Consider the following 21,381-nt stretch of genomic DNA (forward strand, 5'->3'; position numbering starts at 1 on the left):
ACCCTGTCTCAACTACCTAGTTGCATTGTTTTAACCATAACTTGAGAAATTCTGATCGGAATGAGGTGTTTGATAGCTTCACTCGAAGCCCACGATGTCTACCTTCAATTAGGAATCCTGGTTTGCATTATTTTGTACCTACACCCCATTCTGGAAATGATTCTCTAGGTCTGTCCATAGTAAACTGCTAGTGAACTATTGGAACAAAATAGGCTCTAACTTGAGAAATATGTATCCAAATGAAGCATTTGTTAGCTCCAATCCAATCTTGTGATGTCTAGTATCAATCCCAATTGTCTATTTATCGTTAGAATGATGCTACTAATTTCTGTAGCAACTTTTCCAAATCTGTCCCTGTTTGGACTGCACCTTGTTTTAGCCAAGGAACTAAAGAAGGCAACTGATAGCTTCAGCGACTCCCGTAGGTTAGGGAAAGGGAGCTTCGGCGTCGTGTACAAAGGTGTCCTCAGAAATGGCCAAGAAGTGGCAGTGAAGAATCTGGTTCTTTGGACCAATTCATCATGGAGGTTTAGTACCAATTCATACCATTAATTCTCCAACAACACCACGTCCTCTTGTTCCTCCTGGGTTTTCTAAAATTGCTTTTCAAAGATCAGGCTCACAAAAAGAGAATGATCAAGGAAGCAAGATTTCATCTGATGTTGATGGGAACTTTAAGGAGTCAAACATATGTCAAGCCATCAGAACTGAGAAGCATCAACATGATGGCACAGAAGATGAAGATCAACCCGCAACCAACACTAAAGATGATGAGGCCTTTTGTAGCCACCAATATCAAAAATTTGCTCAATGGTTTGGTAAAGAAGGGAATGAGCCAAGATTTCTCCAGTCAGGATGTGGTGAAGCTCAACCTCAGCTTTCAAGTCTTACAATATCCAGAATCAGAAAAGCCCGGTTCATGAAATGGTAACATCAGTGACCTTGATGCATATGCCTTCTCATCCAGTGACTAAAGCTTTACAGAAGCTGCTGAGACAGAATCCATATATGTTGAAGAAGTTTCTAGAGGTATTTCATCAGCTTCAATACCAAAGCCATCATCTTGTTTCTCCACATCATGTGAAATCTCAACATAGTGCTGTCTATGTATGCTTCATTGTCAATACATTGAGTCTGTGAAAATCTGTTTTGCATTCCAAACGTTGATTCAATCACTTTAAAAATCCTGCGAGAGGTGGTGTTTTGTGACTGTGGCAACTTGCCAAGCAGAATTGGCCAATTGACTGTTCAATTCTCAATTCTGGCATCAACAATGCCATCTTCATCTTCCAAACCTGCTTGACTGCTGCTGGTGGTTCCTCGCTTTGTTGAATTTCTTCTTCGAACCAATTTCCCAGAGTTGCAATTTGTAACAGCGTGGGCATTGACCAACATTGCCTCTGGGACTTCAGAGCATACCAGGGTGGTCATAGATCATGGAGCAGTCCCCATTTTTGTGCAACTGCTCAGTTCTCCTAGTGATGATGTCAAAGAGCAGGTTGTTTGGGCTCTCGGGAATGTGGCTGGTGATTCTCCAACTTGCAGAGATCTGGTTCTTAGTCATGGTGCTATGCAACCTCTTCTTAACCAGTTGAATGAAACTACCAAGCTTTCGATGCTTAGAAATGCAACATGGACCCTTTCTAACTTCTGTCATGGAAAACCTCCCCCATCGTTTGAACTGACAAAAGTTGCACTTCCAGCCCTTGAGCGTTTAATACATTCATCTGATGAAGATGTGTTGATTGATGCTTGCTGGGTTCTTTCTTATCTTTCGGATGGCACAAATGACAAAATCTAGACCGTGATAGACTCGGGGATTTGCGGTAGCATCTCAGCAAAGACCTTGCATCTCAGCAGAGACCTCGAACGCCACAGCATGAAGATCAAACCGTCAGCAAAGGCAATGAACTCAGGATTACCATGGATGATGGATGGATGCAGGCAGGAGCAAATCCAATGACCATGCAATATGGCACTGCACCACACGGCATGATGTCGACTGGAGCTCCTTATGGTCCATCAGGAACTTCAGGTCTGAATCTTGCTATTAACCCTGTGATGAATGCGCTAAGCTCAGCAATGAACCAGTCTATGACTGCAGCTGTGAATGCAAGTTTTGGGGTGTCAAATCAGGTGATGCCTTCTCAGACAGAGAGGTGCTGGATCGTAAAGGAACAGTAGGCAGCATGGTTTTGCCATTGTTGGGGTTTCAGGACCTGGCATAAATTCACTCTCAATGTTGTGTTTGAATTCAGCAATGCTCAAGATGAGAGCCAAGGCTTCCTCCAAGAATCCTCCCTCCAAGAATCCTCATCCCGCGGCTCCCGCGCCTGCTCTCGCCGCCCCTGCAGTTTCCATGGCGGACTCCAAGCTGCTCAAGATGAGTGCCAAGGCTTCCTCCAAGAATCCTCCCTCCAAGAATCCTCATCCCGCGGCCCCCGCCGCCCCTGCAGTTTCCATGGCAGACTCCAAGTTCAAGCAGGAAGCCTTCCGCCTCGAAACAAAGAAACGGCACCAGAGCAGGGGTGTATGAAAATGCTTTTTCAGATGAGGAAGAGGGTGCAGTAAGAAGTCTAAGCCTTCAAGACCAAGGGGAGGTACATCTCAGCCGCAGGATATTGCTGGACAAGACAGAAGCCTCAAGGCATGAGACCATGGGATCTACCAGGTCTATTGATGCCCGACTCGATGATACTGTTGATGCTAGTTGTGATGTCGTAAAGTTCACCGGTGTCACAAACGAAGCCAGATCAAGAAGCACCCTGAGTTTATCAGTTATCCTTTCTCGGTGGAGATGTCAGTCCGCTGGCTCTGGCCTCTCCTGCGCGGGAGCCAAGACGAAGAGCAGCTTCGATACTGACATTGTAGAAAATGGAGGTAGCATAGAGATTAAACAGGCAAGGAAGATGAAAGGCGGCATGATAAACTCTGTGGCAGACCGGGCAATGGCTGGTCTTTCTGATGAAAATTCATGAGAATGCTGCAAGGAAAACGGGAACTAAAAATGAGATGCAGAGAACAAGATCGACTTGGTCAAATGAAGGCGAAGGCATGCATAGTCACAAATCCCTCTTCCTGGCCCTTTGTAGGAATGACATCAGGCTCTTTGTAGAGATTTGATAAGCCTTCCTTCTCCAAGGCCTGGAATGATGTCAGGCTCTTGAACGACCAACGGAATGCAGCCCCTGGTACCGTTGATGCATAGATGCAGGCCAGAAAGCTTGTTGATTAGTCACAAATCCCTCTTCCTGGCCCTTTGCAACTGGTGGCACACTTCATCCACATCTGCTTGCAGCTCCTCGAACTCCTCTTCCAAGGCACCCTGCTTAAGAAGATACTTGTCGTCGCAGGCTTCAACATCCATCAAATCTTCATACCCTTTGCTCCCAATGGAGGAACATAGAGACTCCGGAAACGCCTATCGTCTGGTTGTTGATGCTCCATGACTTGTAGGTGGCTCCAGAGACCTTTGAGGAAGCAGTGTATTGTGTGATCATGAACGTCCCGCTGAATTCAAACTTGCAGCTTGAGTCGGATTACATCTCGCGACACCACACGCATAAAACTCTTGAACATCAGGCCACCTCCGTTCTCACCAAAAGCATCCGAGCTCCTATCTCTATGGTGTGGTCCATTGTGCGCTACTTTGATGAGCCTCAAAGATACAAGCAGCGAAGCTGTGTGAGTCATGGGGAGATCCCAGTAGCCACATCATTGTTCCCTCCTCCTAGCCTTACCTTCTATGTTTATCAGATAGCGCTTCAGAACAGTGCATTTTGATCTGATCCTGATGACCACGTCTTGCATCAATCCTTCCAAGAATGGTTATGACCATACTCCATGTGTCAAGTAGAATGAGACTTTGACAAGTATTCATGTCATTGATGTAAAAGAAAGAAGATATGAAAGGAAATCCACCATTGAAGCTCACAGAAAAGCTTGAGAAGAGGAGAGAGAAAGACTGAGTCTAGAAGCAAACCCTTCCCTCTCAAAAGTAACCTTGGTTTAAGTGTCCTTCAGCCATGTCTGACCCTCTTTTGATCCATATGTTTTCAAAATGAGGTAAAATTTGATGACGACCTGTCAAAGTAGTTATGAACCTCCATCTTGCCCCCATATCTCTATGAAGAAACACTAAAATAACCACATTTTGAAGTAGTACAACCAGTCTAGTCACTGTCAAGGAGAAACCAAACCATGTAACTGTATCTTCAAGTCCAGTTACACAGAAATGATGCCTGTAACTAGATCTTCCATGAAAATGACCTCCCCAGCAAGATCATAATCATGAAAATGATGGAATTAAAACCTACCTTGGATCAAAGCAAGGCTTTGATACCATTGTAATGAAGGATTCTTAACCTAAACTGATTTAGCCTAATTGTAGCCTATGAACATGAAATTGAAAAGAAATGGACAAGAAATTGGCAAGAAACCATAGCTAGAACTGTCATTAGCTATGAAAATGAAATGGTTACAAGGGAAGAAACAAATCAAACTTCCTGTTCCAAAATAGCATGATCCCAAATTTAGTGGATGCTCCCCTATTTATAGGTAACCCTAATCTAACCCTAGCAAGCCTTAAAATTCCTACATTACAGTATGAGCTAAAAATGGTTCACAAGGAGTCACATCTGAGTGGAATGCGACAATTCTCAGTTTTCTAAGAGGTGCCATATTGGACCCACTTATAGATCAACCATTTGTTGGATCCTATGATTTGGCCACAATCAGAGCTTTGATGGTCACTTTCAACTATCTCGTACTCCTTGGGTCCTGTCCACTAAAGAGGAGCGCATGGTGAAGGCTTGTGTCAAAGGAATTAGTGCATATTTTTAAGTGGCTAGAGATAGTGGATTCAGACAACCTTTGGCCTAGGTCTATTGGAAGAAGTCATTAACATGATGAACAATTGCTCACTCAAAGTGCTTCTAGCTCACCAGTCACAAAAAATATATATATATATGAAAAATTAAAATTTCTCTCTAGGTCTATTGAAAGAAGATATTAATATGATGAACAATTGCTCACTCACAAAGTGCTCCTAGCTCATTAGTCAGACTATATATGTAAGTCAAAATAATTAATTTTTCTCTCTTCTCCCTTCTTCTGTCTCAATGTTGTCTCTATTTTCTCTTCTTTGTTCTCCCCCTCCCCCTTTTCCCTCACACTTTCTCTAAAAATTCTCTCTCATCTCTCTCCTTCTCCCCCTCCCTCTTCATTCTCTCTTTACTTTCTCTCTCAAGGTGAGAGAATATAGAGGTGGTATTAGAAATCTACAATTCAAGCATTCATTCTAAGGTGCTTTTGGAGGTAAATATTTCTTAATCCAACAAAGTGGGTGACATTTAAAAAAAAAATAAGAAAGTATTTTTCAAGAATCCTTAGTTCCACCTTCAAGATTTCCATGGCATAGTACTTGTATGTTTGAGTTCTCCCTATGTGTGTGTGTGTGTGTGTGTGTGTGTGTGTGTGTGTGTGTGTGTGTGCGTGCGTGCGTGTGCGTGTGCATGTGCGTGTGCGTGTGCGTGTGCGTGTGCGTGTGCATGTGCGTGTGCGTGTGCGTGTGCGTGTGCGTGTGCGTGTGCGTGTGCGTGTGCGTGTGCGTGTGCGTGTGTGTGTGTAGATGAGTTGTAAATTGTATTTCAATAAACTATGCATCAACCTACTTTTCCATCTTTCTCATTTGAGCAGCTACATCGATATAAAACTAAGAGCATCCCTTTCTCTCTCTCTCTCTCTCTCTTTCTCTCTCTCTCTCTCTCTCTCTCTCTAGGTTAGTCATACATTACATGCAATAACTCAAAGATTAATTTTTTGCTATTGAAATTTTTTAAACATTACATAAAATAATCCAGTTGTCATATTTAGAAGCTAATTAATGTTGGATTTATTGCCTTCATCTTGGACATCAAACTCTCAATAAAATCTATAGGTTGTTGTGACTCATTTTCTCTAGAATAATGCCTACTACATTGCTATTTGTAATCAAAGGCATTGTGAGAAAGTATGAATATAGACAATGCAATTTGCTATTGTACTATGCATTCTCATGACTCTATTTGCATGAAAGAATTACAATTGATTTGGAACTAAGAATATAATGTATTGGCGTAACTTTTTGCTCAGGGTAATTGTGAACAAATAAATGTTGGCATATGTATACTTTATTTGTTGAGGTTAAAGCACTTGTAAGTTACATACTCCTTCATTTGGATAAATACATGCATGCTTCTCCACACATGATTTGTGTTTTCTAAACTTCATTTGTTGTGCACAAAAAGAAGAAATATGAGAACTCCATCCTACAAATGCAACCTCAAATGCAATCCAAAAGAGAATGAGTCTTTAGTGGGATAACAACACGTAGAACAAGGTTTGATATATAGTTACGTATCTTTCTTTTGAAAGGATTTCCCATGCTTGGAGTTTCACTACTTCTCCCTTGGCATATAATTTACTTAATATTCTAGAACACCCTATTCACCCTTCCATGGCAATCTCCATCATCAAATTTTTGCATTAAGAAGCTGACCTCATTATTGGCACACTTCATAAGCTAAGAATTTGGCTTCAAGTACTCATGTATAAAATCTCTTTTAATTACAATGTATATCCCATCATACTCACCTTTACTATGGCCAAATGCAAAGAATCTCCATATGAGCTAGCCTTCGAAGCACCACAAAAACTCAGGTTAAGGAGGCTACAAGTAATGTACTCTTGTAGACTGGAAAAAACAACAAAGAAGCACTCCCAAACCTCATGCTTACTCACAAAATCTAGGCTTTGTTCCAATTGCACACAAAAGATTAAAGCATGCATTTCATCCTCACTTCCTCTATCAAGATCAAACTTAGAAGCATAGAAGAAAGAGAGAGCAAGAGTTGTGTAGGACCGAGAGAGAGAGAGAGAGAGAGGGAGAGAGAGAGAGAGAGAGAGAGAGAGAATCATACGATGGAGAAGATAAACAAGAATGAAAGTTCAACCACCTCTTCTAGTCTCCTCTCACATGACCCTTCAAACCTCTTTTCTTTATTCATTCTTTAAAAAAAAAAAAACAAACTTCCCTTTTTGATTCAGGTTCATAGCCTATAGTGCTAGACCAAGCACATATAAATAATACATGTCCTAAAGATTGTGCAATTACACCACATGTTACAATACATAGCATTGCATTTTTTATAATTTTTGCACCAAAATAAGGCTTCATATTAATATTCGTGGACATATAGTACTTATTCATAAAGATGAGTCTAAATGATACATAAGTAAATAGCAAAAACAATAAACAACTAATGGTAATAACAATAGATGGTACAGTAACAAAAAGTTTAAAAAGCTAGAGGTACAAACAATAGATAGTATAAATAGTTAAAAGTGCAAACATCTAACACTATGTGAAAACAAAAAAGAAAATCCTTGATGCTTTGAATTGAGGAGTACATCTTCAAACCACATCCATCGTTGCCTTAAGGAGCCAAAGCCATGATTAATCATGCATGTGCTATGTGTATGGAAACATTGATGTACAAAAAGAGTGACATATTCTTTGTCATTAAAAATATAAAAGTATATAATTTTTGGGCATCATTTGTATACTCTCAAATATACCTTACGTGTACTAGAATGGTGACTTGTGAAGAATATTAATGCATAGATTCAACTTCATTTTGCTCCTTGAGAGAGTAGTTATCTACAAAGAGAGTGACAAGTGACTCACACACAATCAAATTTGTGGGGAACTTTTGTATGCAACTACTATTATTATTAAGAGAAGGTTTTGGAGGTGACCAGCATGACATCATCACAAAGAGAGAGAGGGCATAGACTTCCACCACATGTTAGAAAAAAGTGAAGCTATCCCCTCTCTCCCCTTGTCCCTCTAATGGGTGCTCTCTCTCGGCACGGTGCAAGAGAGAGAAGCTGTCGAGCTGACAAAGTAGATCGACACACTCCACCTCCCTCATCTCCTTTGTCTGCTCTCTCTCTCTCTCTCTCTCATTAGGGTATAGGAGAGAGAAGTCAAGCTGAAACTGCACATTGACATGCCCCAACTTCGTCCTTCGTTATGTTAAGCTGAAAGAGCGCATCGACACAACCCACCTCCCTCATTCTCTCCTTTGCCTACTCTCTCTCTCTCTCTCTCTCTCTCTCTCTCTCTCTATCTCTCTCCCTCTCTCTCTCTTTCTCTCTCTCTCTCTCTCTCTCTCTCTCTCTCTATTTAACTCTTTAACTCTATCATGACCCATTTAGAGTTAAGATTTAGTAGATAAATCCATCATGACCCAATTTAACTCTTTTTTGGGTCATCATTCTTAATATATCACCAATACTCCTAATTATCACTAATTACAATAAAAAATTACCATTTTTTAAAATAAAATGCATATATCTTTAGTAGATTCATCTTCAGCATATAAAACTTCTTTTTTAGATTCATTTCAATGAATTTTAACTTTGTTTTGATTTACTTCTTATCAACATTATACATAACTCTTAATTTTTATTAATTATGGATTAAAAATACAAATTCTACCCTAATTTCAACCATTTCTCTACCACTTTAATCATTCTAATGCAATAACTTTATTTCTTCTCTTCCATTTTACCTTCACAGATCATAAAATGAATGCATACAATCATAAACCATACATTCTATCCATCTCTTATTCACTTCTTAATGAAAATGTTCATACCTACTTAAGAAGATAATTAAAGATGATTCTCTATATTTGAGAGCTGGATTTTAGGACCCGATTTGGACCCCTTCTTGAAGCGTTGGAGCCTGTTCTGGAGCCAAAAAGTGCCCGAGATACTACAAGATATAGGCCTTATACCGCTGTTAAAAGCGACGAAAATTTTCATAAAGAAATTTACCCCCATCATCACAAAAAGCGATGTTATTGGCAACTCCATAGAACAATTGGTATCAATGTTGTTATTTGCGTCGGTATTAGCGTCGCAATAATGACGCTGATAACAATGCTTTGCGATGCATTTTGTGACGCTAATAGCGATGGTAACAAGGAAAAAAAAAATTATGGTAGGCACTATGTGCTTTATTTGGGCCATACAAAATAGTTTCAAAAATGTGTACAATGCTCGTGTAAATAAAGTCAAAGTGTACTTAAATCATAACACTGATATATGAAAATTTAAGCGACTAGTACAATCATAGCAAGATACTACTACTACATAGAAAATGTCTACACAGATCACGTGACCAAAAAAGAAGGGTATGTGAGCTCCACGGATCCAAGGGCGAGCTATAGATGCTTGCCATCTGAAACCTTATCCCGCTGCAAAGGAGTATCGAATGGACTCTGCAAAAAAAGAAACAACTACACATCAGTCCACCATACAATAATGTATTCTAATTAAACATAGTAACTACAAACAAGAAAGATGAGTGACTTACAGGGCTGTCGCGTCCATACAATCGCTCGATCAATGCAGTGAGACCGTGCCTCTCTGCATATCGAGTCTCAAGGCCGCTGGGATCGCGATTTGTAATGAAGTGCTGCAAAGAAAACAAAATACAACTGTTAGAAACATGATTGTTAGTACAAAGGATATTGCAAAAAAATAAGCAAGCAAAACAAAAGAAAAACTTACAAAGTCCTCCAGATATGCCCTGTGGCTGCCACTCCCAAGATGATGGACCACTCTGGCCTCTAGTCGTGCCCTCACCGCCTCAAGCTATTGTCTCCAATGTCCTGGAGAATCTATAGCCTCCTCCCTGAGTCGGCGCTAGTTGTACGCGTCTAGCCACTCGAGCTTTGAAGCCCCACTCTTGAGTGCCTTGCATGCGTTGGATCATCTGTGTGACATATATGCATGCATGCGCTCCATCATCCAGCTCGTAGAAAACCTATTTGCTGCGGCTGGTATCGGAAACTCCTCATGCAAGGATGCCACTATGTAGTCCTTACTCCCCTCTGATATGTTCTTCCAATGATCCAAGACATTGTGCCAAAAAACTTTTTGGCACAACTCTCTCATGTGAGCCATCACCCTCCTCCCCTTATCATTCATGATGATGGCTCCTAACCTATTATCTACAAGGTAGGCATACCCCTCTGGGGTATGACCAAGATGGGTCCTCTCCCACCTGCTGTGACCACGCTCGTGGGAATATTTAGGAGACCCCTGTACATATGGTGTACCTATCGGGGTAGTATCTATCGGAGTAGCACCCATAGGGATGCCACCTGCGGACGTATGAGAAAAAGCCGGAGTGACTGGAGTAGACATCCCCATAGGTGTGACAAATCATAGAGGTGACGCAACTCCAGCAAAATGACGAGACGGAGACACTGCGTCCGTACCTCCACAGCAACCACTTGAGCCACGCTCTCTCAAACCGCCACGAGAGCGAGGAGTAGCACATGTATCCTGAGACGACCGCGGGCTCACTGCATCCGAATCTCTGCAGCATCCCCTTGAGCCACTCCCTACGTCTCGCCCAAGTCTGGAGCGTCGACCTCATCTGCTTGAAACTAAAGCATCAGAGCGTACCAAAGTAGGTCTAATAGAGCAGCTTCACAATATCTGAGACAGGTCCTAGTCCGTCATATCTCTGAATATCGTCATCTGATCTGGAGACATACGCGTGAAGATCTCCTGTAGCTCCTCATCGCTTATCCCTCGACTCATCCTGATGATCTAAATATCCACAAAGGTCACCTGCATTGACAAAAATTGATGTTAGCATTATCAATATAAATCATACAAAGCACGGTAATATAAATATTTAAAAAATGATCTTACTAAAAATGCATATCTTATGTATCCTTATAAGCGATTCGTCAACGAATTGAGTAGGTGGATGATCCAAGTATGAAGTATCCTATGGTCCCATGTAAATCTCCTGACACAACTCCACATACACTGGAGGGTCGATAGACATGTCACCACAAAAGGATGAGTCTACCTCATTCTCAAAGAATTCTTGGACTCCTCTATTTCCATCATTGTTACCCGATGCTGGCTCCTCTACATGCTCTAAGCTTTCAATGGCCTCCACCCCTTGCATTATCGACCCCTTTATTTGCATATTCTCCTCATCTATGCTCGGAACATTGCTTTGATTGTATACTCTCGCACTTTGGGGAGCTCAAGATATAACATACCACCATCGAGGTTGTCTGAGGTTTGGATAGAAAATTACATATTCACAATCATGTACAAGAGAGATTTAACTATTGTGACATGTACCATGTCGTAATACAATTAAAAATCACATGAGTTCATGCACCTATTCACAATGGACCGGCAATATAAAATGTGTTGCGCAAATCCATCCATTTTTTTTTCAGAATCTATTTCGAGAAATCTTGATGGACCTCATCGAATTGTTGCTCCAGCTCCTTCAAGTACCACTTTGAACCATTGCACATCGAATAGGATCATGGAGAAGCTACAGTAATCTATCATGATAATACTTTGCAAGTTCCCAAAATACTCCATCTCATCTATAACCATTTTTGGATTCCTTGCTCATCGTCAGCTCTCTTTCTCAAACCTTGCCATGATGCCACAATCTATTGTGAAGCGCATTTTGTCAATACGCTCCACACAAAAATACCGTCCGCGTGACCACGCTACACTATATATTTTGTATGATACATTGAAACACTCAATTAGTTGTTGCATATAAAATATAGATACGACAAACCATAAACACGTCATCGCCTTTGGACTACATCCCCTCAAGAATTCTCGCTCCTTGGTTGAGACCTCCGCCCCTTCGCGAGACGTTGCAGTAAAAGCTCCATGCAACCATCGTGTTGACATAATCCGCGGCATCTCCTCCATGCCCTAGAGATATCGAATCAATTGATGGTGCATACTATGTCGAATTTCAGTTTGCGCTTCCTCTCGATCTTTCCTAGCTTGCTGATACCTAGCGAGCCACGTCTCCATAGAGGGATGGTGCAACATACAAAAACAATTCACTTTCTCCTCCATTGCAACATCCATTTTTTTTCTAACCCATTTCCAACCACTACATCTCCGGTTAGTCTATCATCATCCTTCACCGACCATAGCATACTGTTGTCTGAATCCACTATTGGTAGCCATTGTGAAATATGCACTAGCGCCTTAGACACCAATCAACCTTCAGCCATGCTACCTTTTGATTGAGCTCATTGTTGCACAAAGCCTTTTAGGGTTTTCATGAAGCGCTCCAAAAAGAATATCCATCGCATATGGACAAGTCCAGTAATCTCCACTTCATCTACAAGATGCACAAGAAGGTGGATTTGTATCGTGAGCATGTTGGTAGGCAAGTATTTCTCAAAGAGACAGACCATCTCCACTGCTCCCCGCCTCACAGATTCAATAGAGGACGTCTTAATCTCCTTTTGTGAGATCATTGCACTAAAGTTGACAACATATAAATCGCCCTGTGTATTTCTGAAGTAAGGCATCCTGCGATCGCGATCGGTAGTACAAACTACCACAAACGAGAAAGCATTATGAATAAAGACTACACTCCAAATAGCAAAATATACAAGCCACTTACAATCCATTCGTAGTACAAACCTAACATATCTTATGCCAATCATGGGATTTTAGCCCTGATAATTGGTCTTCTTTAGAAAACACAGACCTGAGAGAACGCATCATACCCATCGGAGTGCGAATAGACTTGACTATTTGCTTCACAATGCGCTTTTCTTTAGTGGACAAAACCCAAGGAGCGCGAGGTAGCTACAAGTGACCATCAGCACTCGACTGCAGCCAAAGCGCCTACATCTTGTCTACCTCCTTCAAATCCATTTATGCCCCTACAGTGTCTCTCTTTCCTATGATGTGGTTTCATAGCAAGCTGCCCACGTTCTTGAAAATATGCATGGGATCCAACAAGTGGTTGATTTGTAAGTGGGTCCAATATGGCAATTGGTAGAAAACTAAGAGCTTTTGCATTCCGTTTGGATGTGACTCTGTGTGGACCATTTTCAGCTCGTACCAGCTTTGGGCATTCATATGTGCTAGAGGTAATCCAAGAAAACCTTCCTTGAGTTCATGATCCTCTTGTAAGAAAGCGGCGTGTCCTTGATATACTATCTTCTTCATGGTTCGTGACCTTCAGGAGTCTAACTATGGCTCGCACAATGGACATGCATGATAACCTTAGGTAACCAGACCTGTCCCAACACCTCTATCCAGTAAACTTGAACGAGCTATGATAGATATTCCCAACGAGAATGGAAGCCTACTTACTTGAGCACTCTCCGAATCCCGAAAAGTCATGCATGGTCCACATGAGAATGGCTCGAATATTGGGGGACCATCGACCATCGCGCTTTCTCATATTTTGCATGGTGACCCCCTCCTCCCACAAAATCTTAAGCTCATCAACTAATGGATGAAGATACACGTCCATATTTTTGACTTTATAGCGGCTAGGAACGAGTAAGCTAAGGATGAGATGTCCTTTTTTCATAGAAAGCCATGGAGGGATATTGTAGTTGACAAGAACTATAGACCAGACACTGTAAGAAGTTGAGCACAAACCAAATGGGTTCACGCCATCCATAGCAAGACCAAGCTGCCGAAGATTCCTTGGCTCTTGGGTAAAGCCTAGGAAGGTAGAGTCAATGTGGCTCCATGTGCATGAATCCGTGATATTTGTTGAAATCCATCTGTGGACCTATTCTGCGCATGCCACGTTGTCAAGCTCGCCATGTTGGATGTATGAAACATGTGGTTTATGCAGGGGATAAGTGAAAAATATCTAAGAAATTTTTAAGGGATGGTTTGCCCTTGCAAGTCCTGTCGATACCTGTGAGCACCACACTTTGGACATGTCTCCATAGTCTTGTATTCTCCTTGAAACAATATGCAATCATTGATACATGCATGGATGATGTTGTAGTCCATGCCAAGCTTTCGTAAAACATGTCGTGCATCATCACGAGACTGAGGCATGATATTTGCAAGTGGTAATATATGATACTTCAGTAACCTTAAAAAAATCATAAAACACCTTCAAAAAGTACAAACTTTTTTAATGACAGTGCCGAAAAGAAATAAACGAAGCATACGTACAAGGTACCTGAACAACTTGGTTACACTCGCATCACTCCACCTGTATTTTTCTTGCACACTTAGGAGTGCAAGCAGTTTCTTCAGGCGAGATACTCGGCATTCATCATATAATGGTATGGATGCTTCCTCTCTAAGCATATTAGAAGTCTCAATATCCATGGGCATCAATGCATCGATTTATGTCTCCATCTCAGGATCCAAGATTGTAGGTAAGTCTGGAAGGCTGCATGTCTCCTCTGGTATTGACGATATAGATTAGGTAGTATCTTCCAAGTGGTGGATTGGCTCACGCACTCCATCCATTGCATGCCTACAAACTCTTCTAACTAGCCGCAAAGGGTGCACTCCTCCTTGGGACGAGATGTCATCTCCCTAGATAGAAAATTTGCTAGCCATACCCAATGTTTTTGTATATTGAGACGAATTGATAGCTTCCATATACGATATTGGATCCTCTTGGACAGACATAGTATCATCAAAGACATCATATTCAATAGAATAGAATCCATGCTCTATCTCGATAGGAAGATCGACATAGATCTCCAAATTTTCATCAATCTTCTTTGGAGGTGAAGGAGGTTTATGATCATCAGAAGTAGTAGACTCACAAAGCAAGTAAGGAAATGCACCAAGCAAAGACTGTGTATCATCTGAAACATTTGACGACCATGTGCCACCCATAGTTTTCTCATCAAGTATAGCATCACGACTAATTATAACCTTTTGAGTAGAAGGATCATAAAATTTGTAACCTTTGGAATGATATGAATAACTAAGAAAAATAACCTTCAAACCTAGAGGATCCATACTTATGTTGAGTGTCCTTGGGCACATGAATATAAGCAATGCAGCCAAATGTGCAAAAGTGAGAGACGGAAGGTGTTTTCCCTATCCAGATTGTTATAGGAATTTTACCAGCAGGTGCAGTTGTTGGAAGATGATTTTGAATAAAAATGGCTGTTAGAAGTGCTTCAGTCCAAAACTTTCGAGACAAACCAGAGTGTATAAGCATGCAACGTATAGCATTAAGAATAGTGCGATTTTTGAGCTCAGCAACACCATTTTGCTAAGGAGAATAAGGAACTGTAAACTCATAATGAATACCTTGATCCTTACAGAAGTCATCAAATAGATTGGATATATATTCACTGCCATTGTCACTACGAAGCATCTTTATAGAGAATCTAGTTTGAAGCTCCACACTTATCTTGTATTGTTTAAATATAGATAAAGCCTCAGACTTATGTCGAAGAAGATAGACATGTGTGTACCGTGAGAAATCATCAAAACATATGCATCCTAGGCATATACAATTTCTTGCTCAATTTAAAGATTGTTTTGCTGATGATTTACCACCCGGACTACCACCGTCACGACCTAAAGATCACAAAATAGATTTAATTCCTGGTACACAACCACCATGTAAAACACCATATAGGCATAACCAAATTGAACAAAAAGAAATTCAAAATCGAATAGAAGAATTGCTAAACAGAGGATTAATTAGACCTAGTAGTTCTCCATTTGGCGCACCTGTCTTATAGGCAAAGAAGAAGAATAATACTTATCGCATGTGCATTGATTATCGTGCCCTGAATAAAATTACTGTTAAGAATAGATATCCGATTCCTAGGGTAGATGATCTTATGGATAAACAACAAGGATCTGCCATATTCAGTAAGATAGATCTTAAATCTGGTTATCATCAAGTAAGATTGGATAAATTTGATATATTTAAAACTGCATTTAGAACACTATGAATTTTTAGTGATGCCTTTCAGTCTAACTAATGCACCGGCTACATTTAGACGCAATGATGAATCGCATATTTCTGAAATATCAGCATTGTGTCATAGTATTCTTTAATGATATATTGGTATTTAGTAAAAATGAGAATGAGCATTATGAACATCTGTCTTTAGTTTTCAAGTTGTTAAAAGATAATTAATTGTATGCTAATCTAGAAAAGAGTGAATTCTTTCAAACAGAAATTGAATATCTAGGACATATTGTTTCATCAGAAGGTATTAAAGTTGACCCTAAAAAGATAGAAGCAATTTTAAATTGGCCCATACCCAAAAATGTGCATGAGTTACATTCTTTTCTAGGTCTTGCTAGTTTTTACAGGAAGTTTGTGCGAAATTTTTCATTACTTGCATTACCTTTGACTAAACTTTTAAAGAAGGGTATTGTTTATAACTAGTTTGATAATCAACAAAAATCTTTTGATTTATTGAAACATGCATTAACCCATGCTCTTGTATTACAACTACCTGATTTCAATAGACCATTCTTTATAGTAGTTACTGACGCTAGTGGATCTGGAATAGGAGCCATCCTTATACAAGATAATCATCCCATAGCCTACTCTAGCTGTAAACTGAAACCATCTGAACTTAAATATTCTACATATGATAAAGAATTGCTAGCTGTAGTACAAGCCTTATGTCAATGGAAACATTACTTAATGGATTTTGAATTTATGATCAAAACTGACCAACAAAGCATTATACATCTCCTTAGTCAACCCCAAATATCTGACCGACATATTAAATGGGCAGCTTTCATTCAAAGTTTTCATCCCCTTATACAATATCAACCAGGAAAAGAGAATGTTGTAGCCGACGCTTTAAGTAGAAGATCGACAATTCATAATATTTCTGTGATATCATTTGATTCCCTTATCCCTATGAAAGATACTTATAATCAGGATATTACTTTTCATGCTGATTGGAATAAATTAGTTGCAAATAATTGGATTCCTATTGATTCACTGTCTTACAATAATGGATTCATGTTTTATGAAAAAAGATTATGTGTGACACTTCCATTTAGATCATTTGTGTTGCATGAGATTCATTGTCCTCGATATCAAGGTCATAGAGGTATCATATCTACTTTGCGTACATTGACTGAAGAGTTTTATTGGCCACATATGGACACTGATGTATCTAACTTTGTATCTGAATGTTTAGTTTGTCAACGAGTTAAAAGATACCATGGTAAACAGTATGGTTTACTGATGCCATTATCTATTCCATCACAACCATGGGAACAGATTTCTATGGATTTTATCACTGGTTTACCTAACACTAAAGCTAACCATGATATGATTTGGACTGTTATAGACAGGTTTAGAAAACAAGCATATTTTATTCCATGCAAAAAAACTTTAATTGCATCTCAAGCAGCTCAATTGTTTTTGAAAACTATGTTTACTAACCATGGTTTACCAAAAGTTATTATTTCTGATCATGATTCTGGATTTTGTAATAATTTTTGGATTACTTTGTTTGCTAACTTAGGAACAAAGATTGATTTCTCATTTGCATTTCATCCTGAAACTAACGGTCAAATAAAAGCTACTAACAGTACTGTTTTAGATCTTTTGCGTGCTTACACTATTTCAAAACCACACACATGGGATAATATCTACATTTACTTCAGTTTGCATATAACAATACACCACACACAACTACAAAGAAAGCACCATTTGAAGTTATTTATGGATATAGATTGCCTACACCTGTTGCATCATTATCAAATAAAATTCAGACTGTTGATGATATTGCTAATATGCATGCCACTATTTTTTATGAAGTTAAAGATATGATTGCCAAAGCCCAGCAATCATATACAAAACAAGCCAATAAGAAAAGACAGGCCATGAATTTTAAAGTTGATGATTATGTTTGGTTACGTATAGAAAAACGTAGATTACAAAGTGTAGATAAACACCCAGTTGTGAAATTAGCACCTAGATTCTATGGACCATTCAAGATCATACACAAAATCAATGACAATGCATTTAAATTGGAACTACCACAACATTGGAAAATTCACAACACCTTTCATATTAGTTTATTACGACCCTTTAGAGGCCAATTACCTGTACACCCTGTCTATGAAAACCCACCTTCGCTAGATGATGAGACTGAAATCCTTGAGCCTCAAAACTATTATAGATACTGACTTTATGACTACTAGAACTGGCCGTAGATATTCTAGATATTTGGTCAAGTTTAAAAACCATCCTGTTGAAGAGGCCCAATGGATGCACGCTAGAGACTTAAATGCTTTCCCCACTCTATTAGCTCCACATTGAGCTAATAGCAATTGAGAACAATTGCTATCCCACCCCAGGGGTATGATGCCAGGAGGCATATTACACGGGGGATTCCGTGCCACGGTGGATTACATGAGGTTTTACGGTGGATTCCATAGACTTTTATTACCGGGGCTCATACATAAAGTGGATTCTTTGTGCGAGAAGTCGATGGGGATGCCTATCCTTTTCGGGTGTTTTGTTAATTTAGTGTGTACATGGGTGATTCCATACCAGGTGATTCCGTAAAATACATATTTAAATCAATAAATGTTTATGAGTTTAGAGTGCGCACTCGTGATAAATTAAGGTTAGGATTGATTTCTAACCAATTTATTTATGTAGTTGAAGACTTCTAGATATTCACTTTTGTCGGTTTAATTGTATTATTTTACTAACGATTGTGAATGCTTCAGTTGATGTGTAGAGATAGCAGCGGTGGTAGTGGAAAGCATTGGAGGATAGCGTGTATTAAAATTTATCGTCAATGTTTTGATGGGCGCGTGTCTTAGCCATGGCGCCTATATTTTGTCGCGCTTATTTATCAAGGCGCTTGATATCTATTTATTATTTTTGTATGTGCATGGGCGCACGATTTAGATATTTGTATTTGGACATTGTATTTGGGTACACGTGACTTCTTGGGTGCCCATTAGCTTTAATTCTCTATTTGGCACAAAAGCAAACTCAAAAGCTAAAGCGCGCTATTTTGTAATTTGGGCTATTATTTGAGCTTGAAGATGATTAATATATGAAATACATGCTTTGTGGAGCGCTCACACAAGGCATGGGGGGGAGATTGTATCCAATTGATCTCTTATTCATGTCGTGCAAGCTTTCTAGAGTTCTTTTGTTCTTGCGGACCTTCTGACGCTCACTACGTGTGCTTATGGTATCTGATCTATGCACCAATAATAACTAATTTTATCAAAAAAACAATAGAGACATGATAATTGCTCAAATTTTGAGTTATTCACATGTCCTTCATCAGCATAGTCTCGTTTGATGCTCTAGAATGATGCCTTAGCACATAATAAGTATAAACACATTCAAGACATATAAAACTAGGATAGTATGCACATCCATCTTAAACAGACCTAAGCAATAACAAAAGCTTGTTCTGAATTTTTTAAGGATTGGCTAAATAGGAGTACTCATGATTCTAAATTACACAAAATGTAGTATTATATCCAACAATTTGAAGAAGGTATGACCTCTCCATTCTCTGTAGGCTAAGCATTTATGACCAATTCATATAGGTTCAAGTGATAGATTAACCAACATACAGAAGTTCAATCTATTGATACAGTGTTAGCCATAAAAGATGCAACAATAACTAACACTATGAAAATGGCAATATGAACTGTCACCTTTCCAATTCCCCCAGGTCAAAATGACAAGAAAGCAAAAGAGATCAGTGCTTACTGTTGTGGCAAATGCAATGCCTTGAAGTGTTTTACTCATGTGGGTATGTACTGCACATTGTAAAACTAGTCATAATATCACATGGTGGTTTGCCATAAAATGAAAAATGATCCAATTGTTTTATTTGAATTGTGTTACACTTGGCTAGTTCTTATACAGACAATTAATGTAATTCCTAGTTGCAAAGGCTTCATTGTATGGAAAATTGGTCTATCTATAAAGAAGATTGCAATTTACTATACAAACAAGAATAACTATATAGGAAAAGCAATAGGTTTATTGGTTATATGAAGGATTCTTTTGAGTCATATGTAGTAAAACTTTTGGGGAGCAATTTTGCTAGTTATAACTAGGAAATATGAGGAATTTAGTACTTTGGATGAATTTCACTACGTAGCAAGTGGTTTAAGTTCCTTGTGTAACTATTTGGCGACGCCAGTGCCACCCCTTTATATCCTTAGATTCCAAAGCCTTCTGATAGTTGAGAAGAGGATGGAAAGGAAAAGAACTTCAAAGACGAAGGAAGTTAGACATTGGGAGATGCCATGTTGCATTGATTGATCCCCCTTTGGCAGGTGCCTAGGTAGTCCTAGCATTTCAATGTCAAGTCATGAGTGTACTGTGCAATCTCAGGTACTGAGATTCCATATGAGACATTGAAGCGAGAAAGTACATTAGACTCAGTATTGCAATACCGATTTCTCCCTCTCAGTGTTCCATATGCAAGTCCTAAACATGACAATTTTCATGACCGATATCCCTTTTTGTGGAATTTCCACACATTCAGATAGCACAAAAATACTAGGACAGTATAACTTGAGTAGTAAAGGGTGTATTTTATTCATGTGTGAGAAGGTTATAAGTAATACTCTAAAGTAGGTGCTTCAATTCACAAGAAGATTCCACATAAAGTTCAATCCCCCCTCTCCCAATTAGCCCCTTAGATGCCACACTTTTTTCACTCATTGCCTCAAAAGGTCTATCATTCCTAAGCTCAAATGTGCACATGTCTTGATGAGACACTTATTTGATTTCTCTTATGCATTAGATCTATATGGTGCGTTCCGCAATAGTTTTTAGAATTTGATTTACATGCTCCTTGGAGGGAGAGAAAGAAAACTCTAAGTGCATGTCTCTTCCTTTTGTATGTAGTACATCCAAATTTGTGATATATACTCTTTTATGATATATATGCTATAATAAACTAATTTTGCCTAGTCGTTTTGTTAGACCTAGAAACTAGGGTTTGATATAAAAGGCAAAAAGTTGCTATTATAAAATCCTTTGTCTTTCATTGTGACTTCTGCAGTGTGGCATTCTTTAGGATTTTATCCCCAGGTAATTCACTATATGTATACCCTCTATATTATGTGCATTTAGGGCCTATTTATAAATATCATTATCCTTGAATTTTTCCTTAATAAAACATAACCCTTTTCTATTCAATCTGTAAGTAACCCCTTCACATGGGACGCTTTTGTATGTAAAAATGATATTTTCAAAATCCCTTATATTTAATCCATGTGATACATACATATATTTATGAATGATCTCGCCAGGTTTTTATCCCACCATTCACAAGGATGCATATTCATAACTGCCATGCATAAGGTGAGTCTCATGCAACTATGCATTGTATAGCTTCTCCTTTGATCCCAACTATAGCTATGTTCACTACAACATAATGGAAGCTGACATGTAGAGGAACTTAGGGTGCATCTGAATTCACTTGCAAAAGAGTGTATGAACATTTAGCATGTAGAGTGAAACCTTGCACTGATATAAAT

The 21,381-nt window shown here is 39.3% G+C and overlaps 1 pseudogene; it reads left to right on the forward strand.

Annotated features, from left to right (window-relative positions):
* Positions 1 to 1,303: 1,303 nt before the first annotated feature.
* On the forward strand, positions 1,304 to 2,536 carry LOC148037954 (importin subunit alpha-1a-like; annotated as a pseudogene).
* Positions 2,537 to 21,381: the final 18,845 nt, after the last annotated feature.

This window comes from Lygodium microphyllum, chromosome 4, assembly GCF_053477565.2.
Source record: "Lygodium microphyllum isolate KBCC chromosome 4, Lygodium_microphyllum_v1.1.10, whole genome shotgun sequence".
Classification (NCBI taxonomy): domain Eukaryota; kingdom Viridiplantae; phylum Streptophyta; class Polypodiopsida; order Schizaeales; family Lygodiaceae; genus Lygodium; species Lygodium microphyllum.